At 42.6% G+C, this 23,526-nt stretch overlaps 1 long non-coding RNA gene across 3 annotated transcripts in view; it reads right to left on the reverse strand.

The window, feature by feature from the left end:
- Positions 1-23,526, reverse strand: part of LOC129042695 (uncharacterized) — a 66,130-nt gene that overhangs the window by 17,801 nt on the left and 24,803 nt on the right. The window contains exons 1-2 of one of the 3 annotated variants that reach the window (XR_008504190.2): positions 5,771-5,986; positions 5,263-5,371 (exon numbers count right to left, since the gene is read on the reverse strand). The exons of 1 other annotated variant lie outside the window; for it this stretch is intronic. This is a non-coding gene — a long non-coding RNA (uncharacterized LOC129042695). Of the gene's footprint in view, positions 1-5,262; positions 5,372-5,535; positions 5,648-5,770; positions 5,987-23,526 lie in introns of those variants that run through there. One more of the 3 variants, XR_010127121.1, reaches the window with a different exon arrangement.

Genomic DNA, 23,526 nt, shown 5'->3' on the forward strand with positions numbered 1-23,526 from the left:
CAAATAAAAAGCAAATATCTGTTGGATGAATGGGCAGGTAGAGGGATGTTTTATGGGCTGCAAAGGAGTTATAAGATGAAGAAAATAGTGTAAAGATCTCATAGTTATATTGTTAATCAAAAAGGAAAACGACAGCATCTTTTCACCTTGGGAAACATCTTGGAGAAAGAACAGACTGCTGTTGAGAGGGCTTCAGGAACGCTGCTGCCCGGGGGAAGAGACAGGATTCACAAAAGTGAGGGCAATTCAGCCAAGAGCTTGAGTATATCAGGTAGTTGGTTGGTCAGGGTTGCAATTCATCCAGGCTGAGAGACTAACATTTACTTTCCTGAAGCTAAAGGGAAGCCAGTGGCCATGAAAAACTGCAAATACAATCTAATCTCCTCCTCTTTAGAAAACAGACAGAGACAGAGAGAGACTGGCCTTCTTTTGCATGTGATCATTAGTGATCTAGGTATGATGCTATCCCCATAATATCCTTCACCCCGCCCCGCACAAACCCTCCACCCTGAGAGCACTGTTCTTCCAAACTCTGAGATGTAGATCATTTGAAGACCTGATTCCACTACCTAAATTTCAGAGTCAGAAGATCTGAGAAGACTCAGACTTATGTTAACAAGTGTGTAGAAATGTGAAAGAGGAATGTCTTCTCTGTGAGTCAATATTGGAAGCTCAAGTTATTTTTTCCCCTTTATTAAGAACAAAAAAAGAAGCCAGGCACAGTGACTCATGCCTGTAATCCCAGCATTTGGGGAGGCCGAGGTGGGAGAATGGCTTGAAGCTAGGAATTTGAGACCAGCCTGAGCAACATAGTGAGACCCACCCCCCATCTCCAAAAAAAAAATTTTTTTTAATTAGCTGAGTGTGGTGGTGCACACCTGTAGTCCCAGCTACTCTGGAGGCTGAGGTGGGAGGACTGCTTGAGCCAGGAGGTGAAGGCTACAGTGAGCCATGTTAGCACCACTGCACTCTACCCTAGATGACAGAGCAAGACCCTGTCTCAAAAAAAAAAAAGAACAAAAGAGCCCAAATGCCATATAAGAATGTCTGCTCTTAGTTTACAGAGCTTTCCAAAATACAAACGCTTCTTTGGTATGAAAAATTCAACAAATTTGTGCAACAAACCATAAAATTAAATGTATATACTTGAAGGACTGGGACTGCCAAATAGATTCTTCAAAATGGGTTTGCCTTTTTGATTTGCTGTACCATTTTTAGCCAAAGCTGGTGCAGTGCTCTAAATATCCCAATAAAATTGGAATCTCATAGACCTCCAAAAGGCTAATGGTGACCTCCAACTTTTAATAAAAGAACTGAGGACCAAGGGAAGACCAAGGGGTTTGATGGATTCAAGATCATAGAAGCAGCATTAATTGTCTGCCCACTGACCCAGGGGAGGAGGTCAGAAAAGGGGCTGCAAGGATCACACCAAGAAAGGAGACAGGCCCAGCATGGATGAGGGGTACTGTAAGCACCTCATCATCCCTTCCCTTCTCTAACCAATGCACCACACTTTTATCTGACATACACGCTGGGCTTGGTAGTAAGCTTTCACATAAAGAAAAGTCTGAGTAAACAATTTGGGTAGCACTAGTCGATTCCACTGAGATGATGTAACACTTGTATCAGATTCTTCATTCCCATAAATCCTGGGGTGTTAGTCATGTAACATTCCCTGACATATTTTCCACTCCCCAACACTCAGGGGCTATCTCCAAAATGGGACAGATGTTATCTGGCACTCACCCTTTACTGGAGCTCTCAGTGGAAAAATTATGCAAAAAAAAAGCATTTCCGTGAACATTTACTGACTTCTGACTCTATGCTAGACCAGAGATTATAAGATCATCTATCCCCACAAATAACTTACAGAATAATAGAAGAGAAAGTGCACAGGCAATGTGAACATTGCTGAATGCTAAATCATTTAGAATGTGTTTTCCTGCAAGTAAGAGAATACCACCCCCTCTCCCTGCCCACACCCACACACAAAATGTGACTTAGGCATCAGGGATTATTACTATATCTCACATATCCAAAAATCTGGGGGAGAATGTTCCCAGGTTGGTTCGGCAGTTCAGGAGTGGCAGGGATCCACTTCACCACCTCTATGAGTCTCTTGGCTTTCCCCTCATAGCTTCAAGGTGGCTGCTGTAGCTCCAACCATCACATCCTCACAAAACTACATCTAATGGCAGACATGAAAAAGATCACTCCTTTGTAGTCATGGAGGAAACTTCCCCAAGAATTCCTTGGCAGATTTCCCATCTTCTCTCTTTGAGAATTAAATCACATCCCCAGACTTTAGCTAGAAGGCAGGTTGGGAAAGAGAATATCAGGTGTTTTCAGCTTCGGTTGAGAGAGGCAAATTCTGCCAGCAAGTAAGCAGGCGGAGGAATGGTTGTAGGTGAGTAATCAACATGGTCTGCCGTATATGTCAGGGACAATGACGGAGAGGCATAAAGCAGGCCATGAGAGCGTGGAGGAGGGGCACCTGTCTCATCAAGAGGAGGCTTCCTGAAGCTGGGGCACCTGTCTCATCAAGAGGAGGCTTCCTGAAGCTGGTGACACCTGAGATGAATATTAAAGAACAAATAGGATTTAGTGAGATAAAGATCATGATAGAAAGGATGGAGCGGGCCAAGGTCCCAGGTAAGGGGCCAACATGAGCCAAAGCATAGGACTGTAAAAGAACACGATGTGGGCACCAACTTCGTGTCACTACAGCATCTAATGACAGGAAACGAATATTGTGAAGTGTCAGAGGCCTGATCACAAAGGCCTCCAGGGCTGTCTGCAGGAGCTTAAACTTGCAACATAAGCCAAAGCTTGCAAACTTGGAGGCTGGAGGCCAAATCCAACCTTCAGACATGTTCTGATTGGCAGGCACTTGGGGTTTGCATTCTAAGTATGAATGACTGGAGGCAGGGCATACTCCAGGGCTGAACACTGGGTCTCCCCCTTTCTATTATCTTACACCTGGACTGCTTCCCTCAGTTATGCCATCAGCCTGCTCCCTCAAGGCTTTTGAGTTCACACTCCTGAATAGGCTCCGGAGAGCCATTGAAAGGTCTTACACAGAGCAATGGCACTACCTGTTCTGTATCTCATATCATTCCTTCTGGCAGCATCGAGTTGGAGTTATGAGATTGGAAATAGGAAGACTGAGTAGAGGTATCTTTTTCAGGACTGTTGGTTGCAAGTATCAGAAACCTTACTCAAATCTGCTTAAATTATTTAAAAAGATATGTTAGTTCCATAACTTTAGAGTCCAGGATAAGTTTAAGCCTCAAATATGGCTAGATCCAGCGGTAACATGATGACAATATGTCTCTCCATCCTGCTTTCCCATGTTTTGACTTTATTCTCAGCCAGGCTCTCTGCTAATGGAGAACATGGTCCCTGGCAGCCCCAGACTACTGTGATCCTGAAAGTCAACTGTTGCCAAGAAAGAAGAATGTCTTTCCTGATAATTCTGACAAAAGTCCCAGGTTAAATGAGATGGCATGTGGAAGAATAAATAAATTAATACATAAATAAACAAAAGTCTCATGGAAGACTTTGATTGGCCTAGCTAGGTCATGTGACCATTCATAAGCTAAAACACAATGCTCATAAAAGGAGAATGTATGGAACAGGACAAACAATCACCAGAGGATGGAACTCCAAGGATGTGAAAGGCTGAACAAAGGGAGAGAAATCTACGAAGAAAGGGTGGTCAGAGAATTAGGAATAGAATCAGAATCAAATGATATCCCAGACACAAGGAAAGAAATATTTAACACAAGTGGGCAACTCTTTCAAATTCAACTAAAGTATATTTCTTAACTTTTTTATAAAAAACTGATGTATTGGATTGGTAAAATGTTAGAATTACTTTTGGTGGAGTTGTGGGGATTTGGGGCAGGTTGAGGAGTTGGCAATGGATTGAGGCATGCATAGAAAAAGTAGAAACAAAATTGTAGATGACCTAAGAAATTTGGTTGAAAGAAACAGAAATAGAGAGGTTATAGAGAAAGAAACAGGATCAAGGTAAGATATTTTTGGCTGTAAAGTGTTTGAATTAGCAGGTGGGAAGGAAGCCTGAAAATAAAGAAAAGGGAGTTACTTTTTAATTTTTTTTATTATTTATTTAATTTTTTAGAGACAGGGTCTTGCTCTGTCACCCAGGCTGGAGTGCAGTGATGCAGTCAAAGCTCACTACAGCCCCAATCTCCCAGGCTCAAGCGATCCTCCACCTCAGCCTCTAGAGTAGCTGGGACCACAGGTGTGCACTACCACACCCAGCTAATTTTTTTTTTTTTTTAAGAGATGAGGTCTCACTATGTTGCCCAAGCTGGTCTCAAATTCCTGGGCTCAAGTGATCTTCTGCCTCAGCCTCCCAAAGTGCTGGGACTACAGGCGTGAGCCACCACACTTGGTCAACTATTTAAAAAGAAAGATTGAATTACAAATAAATATAACTACTAGAAGCATCAAGTCAAGATATATGGCAGCTGAAAATTTCTGAGGATTGTCTAAATTCCCGTTTATGATGTCTTTCACCTTTATGGTGATGGAAGAAATAGGAAGCCCTGCTAGCATCTGCTACAGCTGTTCATTCATTCATTCATTGATTCACTCAACAAATGATTATGAAGCCACCACCTGGCCAGGAACCAGTCCAGGTGTTAGTGATCCAGCAGTGAACGGAATTGACAAAAACCTGCTTCCATGGGTAATAAATGCCCCCTGACACCCGATTCCTGGCTCTCTCACCTTCCTAAAGACCTGATCTATGCACTTGGCTTCCAGCTCTTTCTGGGCCCCACAGGCAGATGTACCCAGGATACCAGGTGCCATCTCTGGCAGCTGAAAGTTTGGTTCTCTGGATTGTTCCAAACTTCATTGCTTTTGCAAGCTACTTACTCATCACCCGACAAAGGGTGAATAGTGAATACAGTCACATCTTTCTACACTCATCGTCTTTTTTCCCTTTCTTTTAGAACCTAGAGGAGGATAGAAAATAACAAAATTTTCCCCACCTGAAGCTGCCAGTAGAATTCCCAAAATAAGATTAACTTCTCTAGATGACTCACCTAAAAATCTCTCCACACTTCTCTTGTGCTGCTGAGAAAACAACCAAAACTAGCTATTATTCTGGAATGTAGGTGAAGATCAAAAGTGGACACCAAACTTGCCAGAAGCAGAGAGCAGAAAGACTTGAAAATAGAGATTCTGGACTCAGACTACCCGGGTTCCAATCCTGGTGTCCACACTTACCAGCTTTCGACACCGAAAAGGAGACACAGATGGAAATCCACCCTGCCCAAGAGGCAGCTTCCCACTGGAAAATGGTAATAAGAGTAATAATAGCAGGTGCATCAAATAGCTGTGAAAATGAGATGCAGTCATTCATTAAAGTGCTCAGCAAGGGGACCACATGGGAGGAGGGCTGAGGTGAAGGTGCATTGCCACGTGAAAGTTGGGGGCTACAGCCAGAATGCAAAAGGATAAATCCAGTGTTCACTAAATAATACTGATAAATTGTCTTACCTAATACACTCTTCTTCTGATCCACTCAGCCTGAACATAGAGAGGCAGGAAGGTAAGATTTCCCTGTCCACTTCAGAAACTGAGGTTAGTACAATTAGTTCTTCATTCTTCATGTCTGAGGCCAATTGGCTTCAAGAAAATCTATCTTTCTCTTAAAAACAACTCAGTGTAACCATTAGGTCAAAATTACAGCTAAAGATTGAGTTTCTGCAAAATGTCAAATAAAATGTCTTACCATTTGTGACAAACAGCTGTTGCCTTCTTCTCCACGATGGAATCAAAGGATCTTATTACCTTAAAGGAAAATGACTAAAGCAGAATTATTTTCCTTTTAATCTTTTTTCCTCTCCATGGAAATTTACATAAGAAGGAGCTATAATCCATTCCTTTCTGTGTGTCAGAAAATCTCCACTCTTGTGGTCTCCATGGCAACCTGAGGCAGAGGCTGTTTCACCCGCAGAGTGCATTGGACTTTTATCTGGTGAGTGCAATCAATGTAGACAAGCACATTGGATGACTCAAACTTGGGGTTATTTCTAATTTTGAATTCCGTGTGTGTTTTGGCTCTCTGTGTTGGTCAATGGTGCCAGATGAATTCAAGGCTGCCTGTTACTTTATGTTGTGGTGAAATGGCCTGATAAGCCCCCTGGCGTTTTGAATGCTGGCTCTCACTCTACACCGATGATGATGCATTTTCCAGGTTTCTAAGGGGGTGATGCAACTGACTCACTTTCTGGGTCAGTGGGGACTTGCCCCTCAAGCTGTTCTGGCAGCAGTGGGCCACTCTTTCTCAGCTTATCTTTTTGTGATGTCCTGAAACACACTCACCTGTGGCCACTGAATAGAGTTAAGCCCATGGTGGGTGAACTATTGTGAAGCTGAATTAGCACACCCAAATGGGATTTAAACCCGTGATCTGCCCTCGTGAGCGGGAACTGGTGGAGTGACCGTGTCCGACGCTCTCAAGGCCAGGTCAGGCTTTTCTGAAATGGCCATTTAAAGCCTCCATTTGTTTCGTGCTGTGAAAGACTCTGTTTAGAGGGTGAAAAGACAACCTGCAGACTGGGAGAAAATATTTGCAAACCACATATCTGACAAACATTTTGCATCTTCTAGAATATACAAAGAACTCTCAAAACTCAACAGTAAAAAAAAATCCAATTTAAAAAATGGCTGAAAGACATGAACTGATATTTCACCAAAAAGGATAGGCAGATGGCAAATAAGCAAGAAAAGTTGTTCAATATCATTAGTCATTAGGAAACTGAAAATTAAAACCACAAAAATATATGCCTACACACCACTTAGAATAGCTAAAATTTTAAATAGTGATAATATCAAGTGCTGGTAAGGATGCAGAGAAACTAGATCTCTTATACATTGCCAGTGGACATGTAAAATGGTACAGCCACCATGGAAAACAGTTTGGCAGTTTCTTACAAAATTAAACACTTACCATACAACCCAACGGTCGTACTCCTGGCATTTATCCCAGAGAAATCAAAACTCATATTTACACAAAAACTTGCATATAAATATTTGTAGTGGCTTTATTCATAATGGCAAAATACTCGAGAAAAAAAAATGTCCAATAGGCAAAAGATGGAACAAATTCTGGTACCTCCATACAATGGAAGACTACTTAGCAACAAAAGCAGATGAACTCCTGGTACATGCAACAACCTGGATGGACCTCAGGCATTATGCTTAGTGAAAAAAGCCAGTCTCAAAAGGTTACATACCTTTCGGATCTGTTTCCACTTATCCAACATTCTCAAAACGATAGAAAGAGCACAGATTAGCGGTTGCCGGGGAGCAGGAGGATGAGGGGGGAGGAATACAAACAGATAGAATGAAATTCTTTTTTTTTCAAGACACAGTCGCACTCTGTCACCCATGCTGGATGGAGTGCAGTGGCATGGTCTAGGCTCACTGCAACCTCTGCCTCCCTGGTTCAGGCGATTCTCCTACCTCAGCCTCTGGAGTAGCTGGGATATACACGTGTGTGCCACCACACCTGGCTAATTTTTGTATTTTTAGTAGAGATGGGGTCGGTCTCACCATGTTAGCCAAGCTGGTCTCAAACTCCTGACCTCAAATGGTCCACCCACCTCGGCCTCCCAAAGTGCTGGGATTTTAGGCATGAGCCACCACGCCCGGCCTGAATGGAATTCTTTGACTGTGATGGAACAGTTCTGTATCTTGATTGGGATGGTGGTTACATGAATCTATACATGGGATAACATTACATACACACAAATGAAAGCTTAAAAAATGCTGAGAACAGAATAAAATCTGCAGTGTAGTTCAACACTACCAGTGCCAACTCCCTGGTTTTCCTATTTTACCACAGCTTTATAAGATGTCACTGCTCGGGGAGGCTGAGGGGAGGGTATATGCGACCCTGTACTCATGGTCCCTTTCTGTGAGTCTATAACTATTTAAAAATAAAAAGTTACAGATGGAGGCAGTGGCTCACACCTGTAATCCCAGCACTTTGAGAGGCCGAGACAGGCAGATCACGAGGTCAAGAGATAGAGACCATCCTGGCCAACATGGTGAGACCCCGTCTCTACTAAAAATACAAAAATTAGCTGGGTGTGTTGGCACGTGCCTGTAGTCCCAGCTACTCAGGAGGCTGAGCCAGAAGAATCGCTTGAACCCGGGAGGTGGAGGTTGCAGTGAGCCGAGATCACGCCACTGCACTCCAGCCTGGCGACAGAGCAAGACCATCTCAAAAAAAAAAAGTTACCAAAACCTTCCTACTCATTATCGTCTACTCATTCCTTCATTTATTCCCTTAATTATCCATTTACGATATTAAAGGCTATCCCTGTCAAAAAAAAAAAAACTTAAACATTCAGCAGATCTTCCTTGTTTTATTCTCAAAACATTGCTGAGACCTGTCCTAGACCTGCCCGTGAGCCATCTGGACCCTTGTCTAACACTCGGTCTCCAACAGATGCATCAAAAGTGGGTGTGATTGTTCTCTGTGGGTAGGGCTGTATCAAAAGCATCTTCAAGTCTCTGACCCATCACTCTTGACCTATCACTCATGAACATATCCAAATTCTTAAAGGATTTTATATTTTCAAACAGTGCTACTTCTAAAGGTAATAAATTCCATGCTAGGTACTCAGAGTGCTAATTCTAGCACTCTGAGAAGCTGAGGCGGGAGGATTACTTGAGGCCTGGAGTTCAAGATGAGCTTAGCAACATAGTAAGACCACTGTCTGTACAAAAAAAAAATCATTTTAATTAGCCAAGTGTGATGGTACGCACCTGAAGTCCCAGCTACTTGGGAGGCTCAGACGGGAGGATTCCTTGAGCCCAGGAGTTTGAGGTTACAGTGAGTCACAATCATGCCACTGCACTCCAGCCTTGGCAACAGAGAAAGACCCTGTCTCAAAAATAAATAGATAAACGAGACAAGCCTGGCCAACATGGTGAAACCCCGTCTCTACTAAAAACAAAAATTAGCCGGGTGTGGTGGCGCACACCTGTAATCTCAGCTACTCAGGAAGCTGAGGCAGAAGAATCACTTGAACCGGGGAGGCGAAGGTTGCAGTGAGCTGAAATCGTGCCTGGGCAACAAGACCGAAACTCTGTCTCCAAAAAATAAATAAATAAATAAAGTATAGTATAGTATAGCATAGCATAGCATAGCATAGCATAGCATAGCATAGCATAGCATAGCAAATACTGGACAATAGAAACTTTTCAGCTCCATTATAATCCTATGAGACCACCGTCGAGATATGCAATCCGTTTTTGACTGAAATGTCATTATGCAGCACATGACTGTATTGTGCTACAATTGCTCTGTCATTCTCTCTTATATATTTATAGATTTTTTTCTAATTCATTTGAAAGTCAGCCACAAAATCCAGCCATGTTTCCCCCAACATTTCACCGTGCATTCTTGAATGAATATGGACATTCTCCTAAATAAGAACAACACCACCGTCATACCTAAGAAAGCTAACATTTATTCGGTTAAATGGTGCCATTTAATATGTGACTTACTTGTAAATTTTACCAATTGTCCCCAATACACCTTTTAAAGCTCTTTTTATTAAGTCCAAGATTGTGTCTCTAAAACATAAAAATTAGTTTAAATTTCATGTTTGCCACCATCGTTTAAAGCCACTTACACTTAATATTTGTACAACTTTGACCCTTTTGAAACCCCATGGGTGCCCCATTTATTTGATTCTATTGAAATTTGGTGAATAAGTTTATTTACAGGCATCTTTTCTATGCCCTTCATGAATTCATAGCATGTATTTATTTCTTCTTAAAGCTTTGGTATCTCCATGCTGGAGTCCACCTCCTTTGAGCTCATGCTCAAATGTAGGTTCCTCTTAATAATTTAGTTTGCCTCTTTCTATGTGTCCTTTATAGGTCCTTCCTTAAGCAGTGTAATGACTAAAATTGCATACATCCCTCCAAGTGCCAACCCACATAGGCTTTATACAAGATATACAGAGCCACACTTTTAGGATTTAGGACCAACGAAAAGGCTCTTTTACATGCTAACAATTTTAGGAGCTATAAATTTTCTTCCAGACTTTTTCCTTGCCTTAAACTTTTTTACCAGTTGAGAGCTGCATAAAATGAACATCAAGGGCAGAACATCAAAGGAACTAAGAGGCTATGTCCAAGAACACCAGAAAACGGGGAGAAGTGTTTCCCAGGTGCCCACAGCAGGCTGCAACAGAGACCATGGAGGGCTGAGGGTGGCAGATATTTACATAATGACATCGACATATTTTAGCTGCCAGCTGTGAGCTGTCTCCATTTCTTCTTTCAGTTGCTCCTCAAAGTGTGAGGCCCAGAATGACCCCGGTTTGTTGACACCCCCCAGGGACAACTCTGAAATGAACTGCAACTTCAGATTTTGTGTCTAATGTTTCTCTGAATAATGAGCAGGATTTTCTTGGCCTGATATGAAACACAATGGGCAAATATTTTTAGCAAGCCATCTATAGTGAATATTATGTCTCTTTTTGGATTGGCAACTGAGAGCTAGCATTTCAGTTCGATTTACTTGGATTTGTCCCCTTTCCATGTGTTTTTACACATTTGCCTTTCATGAACTTTCTCTCTCTGTGGTTTATTTACTCAGTTGTTCACTCGTTTGATGTCACTTCTCATGTGCTTATTATGGACAAGCCCTTGGGTTATGCTTTGTGGACACATCACAAACATAACTATGACATAGTCCTGGCACTCAAAAAGAGACCTGCATTCTGTTTTTGAAAGAATGCCCAGGCTGAAATGCAGTGGCGTCATCTTGGTTCACTGCAACATCTGCCTCCTGGGTTCAAGCGATTCTCCTGCCTCAGCCTCCTGAGTAGCTGGGATCACAGGCACCCAGCACCACGCCTGGCTAATGTTTGTATTTTTAATAGAGACAGGGTTTCACCATGTTGGCCAGACTGGTCTCAAACTCCTGACCTCAGGCAATCAGCCTACCTCAGCTTCCCAAACTGCTGGGATTACAGGCGTGAGCCACCATGCCTGGCCTGAGGCTTGCATTCTTTAAGTGGAGCACGTGACCCAGCACATCGCGTACTCCTGGTGACAGTGATTGGCTCACAGATTACACATGGCCAGAAACAGTCACGTCAGAGCCCAAGAAGACTCAAGTAAGCTCCATGATGACAGGAACCTCTTCTCTCTGTCCACTTCAGTATCCCCAGCATGTAGAAGAATGTCTGGTGCATACTAGGACCTCAATAAATATTTTTGCATTAATTAATTCCATGACTTTCATTTGTGTTATTGAGAAACAGGCTACCTCTTTCCTGCTGCACCAGAGAATTCAGAAGCTGAAGCTGCCATCTTGCTACCAAATGGAGTCTGAGACTGGAGTCAACAGACTGCAAAGCAAGCAGAAAGGAGAGACACGTGATTGCATCATGTGAGCCCTGAATCTTGCTATGCCTGCAGCCAGGGCTGCCTTGGTCTTGTTACATGAGCCAGGTTTGCAGTTTGTTTATGCCACATTTGATCAGGTTTGTCCCTGTTTGCTGACCAAGTCCTAACTAAGAACATTAAAAGAAGTATCCTGCCTACCCTTAAACCAGAGCATTTCAACCCCTTGACAAGGAAAACACAGGGCCCAGACACAGACAATCAGAGTTTAATGGGGCTGATTTTCATGATGGTTTGCTCCTGATAGGAAGGAAGAGCAGGCTCAGATAGTGGGGCTGTCCTTAGCCCAGCCTCCAGGGCTGATGGGCTGGGATGAAGTCATGTGGGCCAGTAGAAAGAAAGAAAATGTGAGGCCAAAAAATAGGATCTTTGGACTTAGTTTTCTATTTGAGAGCTCCATAGGCTTGAATAAGTGAGTTGACCTCTCTGGACTTCAGTTTCCTCCAGTACAAAATTAATAACTTGGTCTAAGTGATCAGTTCTACAATGGGTGTGACTGCCTATGTCTCTCTATTGGCATGGGGCTCACTGCTGCTGCAGCTGCTGCCGTTATAGTTGCCCCTGTGATAACTGTGGTGGGAGCAGTCACAATCCTGGAGGCCAGAGATCCAAGTGTTGGCAGTGTTGGTTTCTCTGAGGCCTCCTTCCTTGGCTGGTAAGATGGCTGTCCTCTCCCTGTGTCTATCCCTGGACTGCTGCAGGGATAGAGAAGGCAGGGGTGATGATAAGGCTTGCGATGGTGGTGGTGGGTCCTGTGGTGCTGGTGAGGTTCCTAATGGGAAGAATTGGGGCAATAGGGGAAGGCTTATGAGAAAAGAATATTCAGACATGGACAGTAACAAAGGAAAGACCATCTGAAGACACAGGGAGAGGACGGCCATCTACAAATCAAGGAAAGAGGCCTCAGGAGAAACCAACACTGCCAACACTTTGATCTCTAGCCTCCAGCATTGTGAGAAAATTAATTTATGTTGCTTAAGTCACCGATTCTATGGTACTTTGTTATGGCAGCCTCAATAGATGAATACAGGGTCGCGTTCATATTTCTTAACTCTTGCCAGTTTATTCTAACGTTCAGCTTCAAGAATGATTGCCTTATAAGGTAAACCTACACTGCCCAGCCCCCATTCAAGACTCTGGCCACATTCTACCTATCTAACCAGAGACCCCACTTTCCCATAAAGGTTCCCAATTGCAGTGGGATGCTTCAACCCATGACTCTTTTTTTTTTTTTTTTTTTTTTTTTTTTGAGAGGGAGTCTCGCTGTGTCACCCAGACTGGAGTGCAATGGCACAATCTCGGCTCACTACAAGCTCCGCTTCCTGGGTTCAAGCGATTCTCCTGCCTCAGCCTCTCAGCCTCCTAAGTAGCTGGGATTACAGGCACGTGCCACCACACCTAGCTAATTTTTATATTTTTAGTAGAGGCAGGGTTTCACCATGTTGGCCAGGATGGTCTCTATCTCTTGACCTCGTGATCTGCCCACCTCGGCTTCCCAAAGTGCTGGGATTACAGGCATGAGCCACCGCACCCAGCCCGCATGACTCTTAAGAATGCCATGCTAGTTTCTGACACAACTCACTCATTTGTCCCTCCTGACTTTTCTCACTCCCAAAGTCTACTTTGCCCTTCCACCAAACCAAATGCAATGCAAACCTTTTTCAAGCATTTACTAGGCAAGGTGTTTTGATGTCTAACCAAGTAACATAGTTTTAAAGAAGGGTCTGTCAAGACCATTTACTCTCGAGGAGGGAAGGGAACAGTGGTGGGGAGGTGTATTTTAGCTTCCCACCCCAGCCTTCAAGTTACTCCAACCAGGAACCTATCTAAACCACCTACTAAAAGCTTGGCTCTAAGTTTTCAGAGAGCTAGTGTGGGAATTTCCATGTTAAGGAGGGAGAAGATTCTTTCTGTGGTCCTCTGTTTGGGGGAAGTACCATGAAGGAATTGGTGAATCAAACTGGCAATCTTTTTTTATTTTTTATTTTTCTTTAGAGACAGGGTCTTGCTCTGTCACCCAGGCTAGAGTGCAATCATAGCTCACTATAACCTTGAACACTTGGGCTCACGAAATCCTCCCACCTCCACCTCCTGAGTAGCCAGGACCACAGGCGCACACCACCACACTTGGCTATTTTTTTTTTATTTGTTGTAAAGATGGGGGTCTCACCCTGTTGTGCAGGCTGCTCTCGAACTCCTAGCCTCAAGCAATCCTCCCGCCTCAGTCTCCCAAAACACTGGAATTAAAGGTGTGAGCCACCACGCCCAAACCTGGCAATCTTTAAGCTGTGTTCTCAGTTTCCATGGACAATTTTCTTTGCCACTGATTGTCCTGCTAGTCTATGAAATAATGCTAATAAAAAAATATGTTCCTTAGTGATTAAGAGCACAGATTCTGGACTTAGAAGAGCCTGGTTCAAATCTCAGCGCTTCAACCTCCTAACTGTCCAAAAGAGTATTCTAAACTTGGGAATGTGCAGAAGAGATTATTGAGTGATCTGCCAGTGCAGAGCTGGGCTTTCTACTGACTAGTCAGTTTTCATCTCCATAACGGCAGAGGTTTACTTGTAAATTTTGGTCCCACAAAGAAGCAAATAATTTAACTCTGGTAGAAGAATTAGCTCCGAGGGTTATAGTTGATAGCCCTGTTGGATATTAACTAGCTTTCTGTCTCACCCAGTAATCTTTTGGTGTTAAATTTCTTTTTTTTCTTTTCTTTTTTTTATTATTATACTTTAAGTTTTAGGGTACATGTGCACAATGTGCAGGTTAGTTACACATGTATACATGTGCCATGCTGGTGTGCCGTACCCATTAACTCATCATTTAGCATTAGGTATATCTCCTAATGCTATCCCTCCCTCCTCCCCCCACCCCACAACAGTCCCCAGAGTGTGATGTTCCCCTTCCTGTGTCCATGTGTTCCCATTGTTCAATTCCCATCTATGAGTGAGAACATGCGGTGTTTGGTTTTTTGTCCTTGCGATAGTTTACTGAGAATGATGATTTCCAATTTCATCCACGTCCCTACAAAGGACATGAACTCATCATTTTTTATGGCTGCATAGTATTCCATGGTGTATATGTGCCACATTTTCTTAATCCAGTCTATCATTGTTGGACATTTGGGTTGGTTCCAAGTCTTTGCTATTGTGAATAGTGCCGCAATAAACATACATGTGCATGTGTCTTTATAGCAGCATGATTTATAGTCCTTTGGGTATATACCCAGTAATGGGATGGCTGGGTCAATGGTATTTCTAGTTCTAGATCTCTGAGGAATCGCCACACTGAGCCAAGATGGCCAAATAGGAACAGCTCCAGTCTACAGCTCCCAGTGTGAGCGATGCAGAAGACGGGTGATTTCTGCATTTCCATCTGAGGTACCAGGTTCATCTCACTAGGGAGTGCCAGACAGTGGGCGCAGGACAGTGGGTGCAGCACACCGTGCACAAGCCGAAGCAGGGCAAGGCATTGCCTCACTCGGGAAGCGCAAGGGGTCAAGGAGTTCCCTTTCCTGATCAAGGAAAGGGGTGACAGCTGGCACCTGGAAAATCAGGTCACTCCCACCCAAATACCGCGCTTTTCCGACAGGCTTAGGAAAGGGCACACCAGGAAATTATATCCTGCACCTGGCTCGGAGGGTCCTACGCCCACGGAGTCTCGCTGATTGCTAGCACAGCAGTCTGAGATCAAACTGCAAGGCAGCAGCGAGGCTGGGGGAGGGGCGCCCGCCATTGCCAGGCTCGCTTAGGTAAACAAAGCAGCCCAGAAGCTCAAACTGGGTGGAGCCCACCACAGCTCAAGGAGGCCTGCCTGCCTCTGTAGGCTCCACCTCTGGGGGCAGGGCACAGACAAACAAAAAGACAGCAGTAACCTCTGCAGACTTAAATGTCCCTATCTGACAGCTTTGAAGAGAGCAGTGGTTCTCCCAGCACACAGCTGGAGATCTGAGAATGCACAGACTGCCTCCTCAAGTGGGTCCCTGACCCCTGGCCCCCGAGCAGCCTAACTGGGAGGCACTCCCCAGTAGGGGCAGACTGACACCTCACACGGCCGGGTACTCCTCTGAGACAAAACTTCCAGAGGAACGATCAGACAGCAGCATTCGCGGTTCCCGAAAATCCGTGGTTCTGCAGACACCACTGCTGATACCCAGGCAAACAGGGTCTGGAGTGGACCTCTAGCAAACTCCAACAGACCTGCAGCTGAGGGTCCTGTCTGTTAGAAGGAAAACTAACAAACAGAAAGGACATCCACACCAAAAACCCATCTGTACATCACCATCATCAAAGACCAAAAGTAGATAAAACCACAAAGATGGGGAAAAAACAGAGCAGAAAAACTGGAAACTCTAAAAAGCAAAGTGCCTCTCCTCCTCCAAAGGAACGCAGTTCCTCACCAGCAACGGAACAAAGCTGGATGGAGAATGACTTTGACGAGTTGAGAGAAGAAGGCATCAGATGATCAAACTACTCCGAGATATAGGAGGAAATTCAAACCAAAGGCAAACAAGTTGAAAACTTTGAAAAAAATTTAGACGAATGTATAACTAGAATAACCAATACAGAGAAGTGCTTAAAGGAGCTGATGGAGCTGAAAGCCAAGGCTCAAGAACTACATGAAGAATGCAGAAGCCTCAGGAGCTGATGTGATCAACTGGAAGAAAGGGTATCAGTGATAGAAGATGAAATGAATAAAATGAAGCGAGAAGGGAAGTTTAGAGAAAAAAGAATAAAAAGAAACAAAGCCTCCAAGAAATGTGGGACTATGTGAAAAGACCAAATCTACGTCTGATTGGTGTACCTGAAAGTGACGGGGAGAATGGAACCAAGTTGGAAAACACTCTGCAGGATTATCCAGGAGAACTTCCCCAATCTAGCAAGGCAGGCCAACATTCAGATTCAGGAAATACAGAGAACACCACAAAGATACTCCTCGAGAAGAGCAACCCCAAGACACATAATTGTCAGATTCACCAAAGTTGAAATGAAGGAAAAAATGTTAAGGGCAGCCAGAGAGAAAGGTCGGGTTACCCACAAAGGAAAGCCCATCAGACTAACAGCGGATCTCTCGGCAGAAACTCTACAAGCCAGAAGAGAGTGGGGGCCAATATTCAACATTCTTAAAGAAAAGAATTTTCAACCCAGAATTTCATATCCAGCCAAACTAAGCTTCATAAGTGAAGGAGAAATAAAATACTTTACAGACAAGCAAATGCTGAGAGATTTTGTCACCACCAGGCCTGCTCTAAAAGAGCTCCTTGAAGGAAGCACTAAACATGGAAAGGAACAACCAGTCTCAGCCACTGCAAAATCATGCCAAAATGTAAAGGCCATCGAGACTAGGAAGAAACTGCATCAACTAACGAGCAAAATAACCAGCTATCATCATAATGACAGGATTAAATTCACACATAACAATATTAACTTTAAATGTAAATGGACTAAATGCTCCAATTAAAAGACACAGACTGGCAAATTGGATAAAGACTCAAGACCCATCAGTGTGCTGTATTCAGGAAACCCATCTCACGTGCAGAGACACACATAGGCTCAAAATAAAAGGATGGAGGAAGATCTACCGAGCAAATGGAAAACAAAAAAAGGCAGGGGTTGCAATCCTAGTCTCTGATAAAACAGACTTTAAACCAACAAGATCAAAAGAGACAAAGAAGGCCATTACATAATGGTAAAGGGATCAATTCAACAAGAAGAGCTAACTATCCTAAATATATATGCACCCAATACAGGAGCACCCAGATTCATAAAGCAAGTCCTGAGTGACCTACAAAGAGACTTAGACTCCCACACAATAATAACGGGAGACTTTAACACCCCACTGTCAACACTAGACAGATCAACGAGACAGAAAGTTAACAAGGATACCCAGGAATTGAACTCAGCTCTGCACCAAGCGGACCTAATAGACATCTACAGAACTCTCCACCCCAAATCAACAGAATATACTTTTTTTCAGCACCACACCACATCTATTCCAAAATTGACCACATAGTTGGAAGTAAAGCTCTCCTCAGCAAATGTAAAAGAACAGAAATTATAACAAACTGTCTCTCAGACCACAGTGCAATCAAACTAGAACTCAGGATTAAGAAACTCACTCAAAACCACTCAATTACATGGAAACTGAACAACCTGCTCCTGAATGACTACTGGGTACATAATGAAATGAAGGCAGAAATAAAGATGTTCTTTGAAACCAACGAGAACAAAAACACAACATACCAGAATCTCTGGGACACATTCAAAGCAGTGTGTAGAGGGAAATTTATAGCACTAAATGCCCACAAGAGAAAGCAGGAAAGATCCAAAATTGACACCCTAACATCACAATTAAAAGAACTAGAAAAGCAAGAGCAAACACAGTCAAAATCTAGCAGAAGGCAAGAGATAACTTAAATCAGAGCAGAACTGAAGGAAATAGAGACAAAAAAAAAAACCCTTCAAAAAATTAATGAATTCAGGAGCTGGTTTTTTGAAAGGATCAACAAAATTGATAGACCGCTAGCAAGACTAATAAAGAAAAAAAGAGAGAAGAACCAAATAGATGCAATAAAAAATGATAAAGGGGATATCACCACTGATCCCACAGAAATACAAACTACCATCAGAGAATACTACAAACACCTCTACTCAAATAAACTAGAAAATCTAGAAGAAATGGATAAATTCCTCAACACATACACCTTCCCAAGACTAAACCAGGAAGAAATTGAATCTCTGGTGTTAAATTTCTACTGCTGATATAACAATGTAACACATTTTAGGGTGTAAAAATCATGCAAATTTATTATCTTACAGTACTAGATGTCAGAAGTTCAAAATCAATTTCACTGGGCTAAAATCAAGGTGTAAGCAGAGCCCTTTTCTTCTGGAGGTTCTAGAAAAGGATTTGTTTTCTTGTCTTTTCCAGCTTCTAGGGATAACCTACATTCCTTGGCTTATGGCCTCTTCCTCCATCTTCAAAGCACATCACTCCAACCTCCGCTTTCGTTCTTATATCTTCTCTCTCAGCTGACACTCCTGTCTCCCTCTTATAAGAATGCATGTGATTACATTGGACCTACCCAGATAATCCAGAATAATCTCCCCATCTCAAAACCCATAATTTAATCACATCTGTAAAGTCCTTTTTACTTATAAAGTAACATAAGTAACATATTCAGAAATTCCAGGGATCAGGATAGATTTTTTTTCAGAGGGAACATTATTTAGCCTATCATACTTGCCTTATTTTTTTGTGGTTAAATTGCCTGCATATATCTAAATTATCTAATGCTCTTTGAATAAGTTTAAACTTCTTATTGGTTCTCTCATTGACTATTGAGTTAAATAAAATCTTCGACATGGTATCATTTTATATTTTCCTGAGAATTGTGATTTACATTTTTGAAAATTACACTTAACATAGCTCTGTGGCCCTAAGCAAGTTGCTTAATCTCTCTAAGTTTCAGTTTACATATCTGTAAATGAGGATATTAACAATAATAATACTTAACTTTGGGGGCTGTCATTGTTGGAAACAAGTGAGACAATGCATGTAAAGAAATCAGCCCAGTGCCTTGTGCATTTGAAGCCCTCAGAAAATGTTAGATGGTGATCCTGCTGCTGATAATGGTGGTGATGCTGCTGATGATGCTGATGATGCTGATGACGATGATGCTGATGGTGCTGATGCTGCTGATGGTGCTGATGATGCTGATGGTGCTAATGCTGCTGATGATGCTGATGCTAATGCTGATGATAGTGATATTGATGCTACTGTTGATGATGAGGGTGGTGACACTGATGATGCTGATGCCGATGATCCTGATTATGGTGACAATGATGCTGATGCTGATGATGATGCTGATGAGAACAAGTGCTCTGGCCCTCAGTGCCTTAACATCCCTAAGATGAAAATATTGTGTTCAGTGCTCTCTATTTTCCTTTGTAGCTCTCTCTAGCTTTATGATCAAGGCCATCAAACATCAGGTATTTTTATTCAGTTTGCTAGATGAAAAAGGCAATGCAACCCCAACCAGAGTACTTGTCTTGGCAAAGGGATGCTCACTAGTTTGGGGTCTTGTTGGCCCAACTGGACTTCTTTGTGGCACACAAAAACAAAACAAACTCTACAGGGAGGCCCTGACTATGATTTTTAAACAAATTGATGACAGTGACGATCACTTCACACTGTTCTCTAGACAAAAGCAGAGTGATATGACAATAATCTGAAAAGAAAGGCAAAACTTGCCTTTGCATTGATTTCATGCCAAAACATGGCTAATTGCATCAGGCAATTGCTAGGAAACTTATTAGCATCAACAATCATATTCTTACACACATATACACACATGCACAGAAAACCTAATTCTGCCCAGAACAAATGGACAGTTATCATTTAACAGCCTAACTAGACAACAGTTCCTCCATGGCACATACAGTGATGGATGAGGCTCTCCATGCAAATGTTGTAACCTGCAGATATAGAAGCACTTACCACACAATTATTTGAACTCAGGGTCATGTTTACACCATAAATATGTAAACGTTCTATGTAAATATTTATTCTCACTCTATTTAAAAAAAAAAAAAAAGAGAAGATGAATGAGGCTTAAGATGACCAAAGCAGACTTGCTATTCAAAACACATTCTGAATCAACAGCATCTGAATCACCTGGGAGCTTGTCAGAAATGCAGAATCTCAGGCCCCAGCCCTGCTAAATCATAATCTGCCTATAACAAAATCCCTAGGTGATTCAAATGCACAATGAAATGTGAGGAGCATTGCACTAAGAACTTCTGAATAAGAGCAGTGGGTAGTAATATCACTTGGAATAGCTGTTCCTTTGGAAAAATCACACTATGGCAGCAAACCATAAGGAATATCAGAAAAGGGAAGTCACTGAATGGGTCTTTCAACAAACATTCATTGAGGGCCTATTATGTGCCAGATAGTATTCTAGGTGCTGGGGGTACAACAATAAGAACGAAAATGAAAGACCCCTCCCCTTGAGGATCAGATGAATAAATAAAACAGAGTATATAGATTGTCAGATGTTGGAAGCTCCTATGAAGAAAAATGAAATGGGACAGGGAGAAGGGAAATTTTGCAATTTTAGATAATATAGTTAGGAGGTGATATTGATACAGAGACTCAAAGGAAGTGAAGAGACAAGCTATGTGGATATTTCTTGGAATAGCATGACAGGTAAAGGGAACAGCAAAATCAAAGCCCTGAGAAGGAGAAATTATAGCATGTCTATATGTTGAGGAGAAGGATCCATTGAGGATTGCTTGAAGGAGAAGACAGAATTGCCAGTGATGTTCTTGACAGGTGGAAAAGGATGAGATGTAGCACACAAGAGGAGAGGCCAGCCCAGAAAAGGCGCATGGAGAGTTTGACCATTATCATGTGAGAGAAAGCAAAGCCTATGTGTCCAAATGTGAGTAAGCTGATGGATAAAGTGGTGGGAGCAACTGGAAGTCTCCTCTATTGTTTGAGATATTTCCCTGAAATAGGAATCTAGTTTATCCATTGAGGGAGAGGAGAGGATGTTTATTAAAAGTACGGGAAGAGAAGATAAGGTTTGAAATAGCTGTCTAGAAGAGGGAACAACTATCAAAACATGTGCTTGTTGGGCAGCCTTGAGTCCACCTTTGTGATATGTCAACATCCCTTTGTTTTTCTCCAGCCATGTTCACTTTCAAGTCTGGAGAAGGGGAAAGAGAGGAGAGTTGGATTTAACAAGAGTTGAGGTTTTTCCAGGCACCTACAATGAAGTAAGATAGGGGAAAATGTGTTGAGGCTGCATGCAAGGTAGTCATTTATAATGAAAGATCATGGAATTAAGGCTAGATTTTAAAAAGACATGAGGGCTCAAACAAAATAAGGGACGATGAATACATAACAGGATCATTGGATGGCAGGTCCCAGTAAAGTCAAACAAACATCGAGGTCAGGGAACTGGAAGAATTAAACTGGAAAGTTAGAAGATGACAGAGAATGGGATTCTTGAAACTGGGATTGTGAAGGTGATACAATTAGCCGTCATTCCATGATCCAGACTGCGCCATTCGTTATGGCAGCCACTAGCCACCTGAGGCTATTTAAAATTTATTAAAATTAAAGAAAGTTAAAACTCCAGTTCTCAACTGAACTAGCCGCATTTTGAGTATTCAATGGCTCCATGTGGCTAGTGGCTACTCTATTGGACAGTGGAAGTAAAGACCATTTCCATTGTCACAGAAGGTTCTACCAGGCAGTGCTATTCTAGGGTTTGACTATGGGGATTCATTGCTGAGGTAAGGTGATGAGTGAGGTCATCAGAGGGCCCTGGGTTATCTATACAGATATGGAAATCATCAAAAATTGGAACAGCAACAATTTTGGAAAGAGTGCCAGTGGTGCAGGAGCTAAAATCTTCAAGGTGTCAGGAGAGTGAGGTCAGCAGACAATTACTACTGGGATGATTTAAAACTTCATTTTTAGTGAGAATAGGGGTCCTGAGAGAGCATGTCTAGGCCTATTAGTCAATCAGGATAGTAGGTCAGGGCTACAGGGAAAATGATGTCCCCATCATTTTGATGATGATGGAAGAAGGTGAAGAGGACATTCAAAGATGGTTGAGGAAAGAAGAGATTTTGCTCATGGCTAACCATGTGTCCCAGAGTGACAGTGGAAGGGTTTGAGGAGACAGGGAACAGTGAGCAATCAGTTCATGGAAGAGGCTGTGCAGAGCTGCATGGGAAGGCGATCCAGGCGATGAGCAGTCCTGAGAAGTAGCGCTTTGTGTATAAGCTGGGGTAAACAGCAATAAAGGGCACAGGGACATGGATCCTCACAGCCCCAAAGCATGAACTAGGGAAGCTGTGAGTGTTCAAGGAGAAACAAGGCTCTTGCCAGGAGCACAAAGAATTCTAGAACACCCTCTTCATTTCCGTTCAAGGTAGCATGGAGGCTAGAAAATGACCCAGAGCTCTGGACACCGCGGCTGCCGGCAGGGGAGGATACAGGCCTGGGAGGGGTGATCTTCCCCAGAGAACGTGGAGCTCCCTCTTGACTCCTTAAACCTGCCCCAGACTAGAAATGTCTTTGTGTTGGAGTTTTCCTGGAGAAGGGGTTGCTGTAAGCCAGAAGGCAATCTTCCAAGTCTCTGCACTGGAGACCTACACGAGCTCAAAGCCTGACTCTGATATGCACTTCTCTAAGTCTCCATGCCCAGATCCTCAGGCTTTCCATGTTCTGTCACCTCTACCTAGAAGTCTCCTCTCCCTTTTCCGAGCCAAGGGAACAGTCACAGTCTGCTACTTGAAGATATTCTCTTCAAACATTCAAACAACTGATTTTGTTCATGCATTCATTCATTTGTTCAATGAATACTAATTGAATACCAAATACTAGTTATCAGTATTTATTAATACTCAAGAAATACTGATAACTAGTATTAAGAAAACAAATTTCATAAACTAGGGCTCAAAAACAAGTTGTACCACTTATCATTTGCATGAGGTCCTTACATGTTTCTTTAACGTCTCTGAGGCTATTTTCTCTCCTGCAAAATTTAGACATTGAAACCTTCCTTATAGGGCTAAGGGAGAAGTAAGTAAAATCATCAAACTAATTCATGAAAGTACTTAGTGCAATGCCCAGCACAGATAAGAATTCATTAAGTGTTTGTCATTATTAGTCATAAATGTCTTGCCAGTGATGCACTAAGTGCCAAGGATGCAAAGACTCATATTCTAGCTTAGGAGATAGGATCAAAACCAATAAATTTTCATTATAATGTGATTTCTTAAGAGCCACTCAAAAGAGAGGTATACAAATACTACTGGAGTGTCATGAAGTGAAGGATTCCCAGGAGTGATATCTGGAAAGGTCTTCCAATGACTAGGAGTCTTAATCAGCTTGGGTTGCTATCACAGAATACCATCGACTCAGTGGCTTATAAACAACAGATATTCATTTCTCACAATTCTGGAGGCTGTAAAGTCCAAGATCAAGGCACCAGCAGAATCAGTACCTGGTAAGGACCCACTTCTTGGT

Source organism: Pongo pygmaeus, chromosome 7, assembly GCF_028885625.2.
Source record: "Pongo pygmaeus isolate AG05252 chromosome 7, NHGRI_mPonPyg2-v2.0_pri, whole genome shotgun sequence".
Taxonomy (NCBI): Eukaryota; Metazoa; Chordata; class Mammalia; order Primates; family Hominidae; genus Pongo; species Pongo pygmaeus.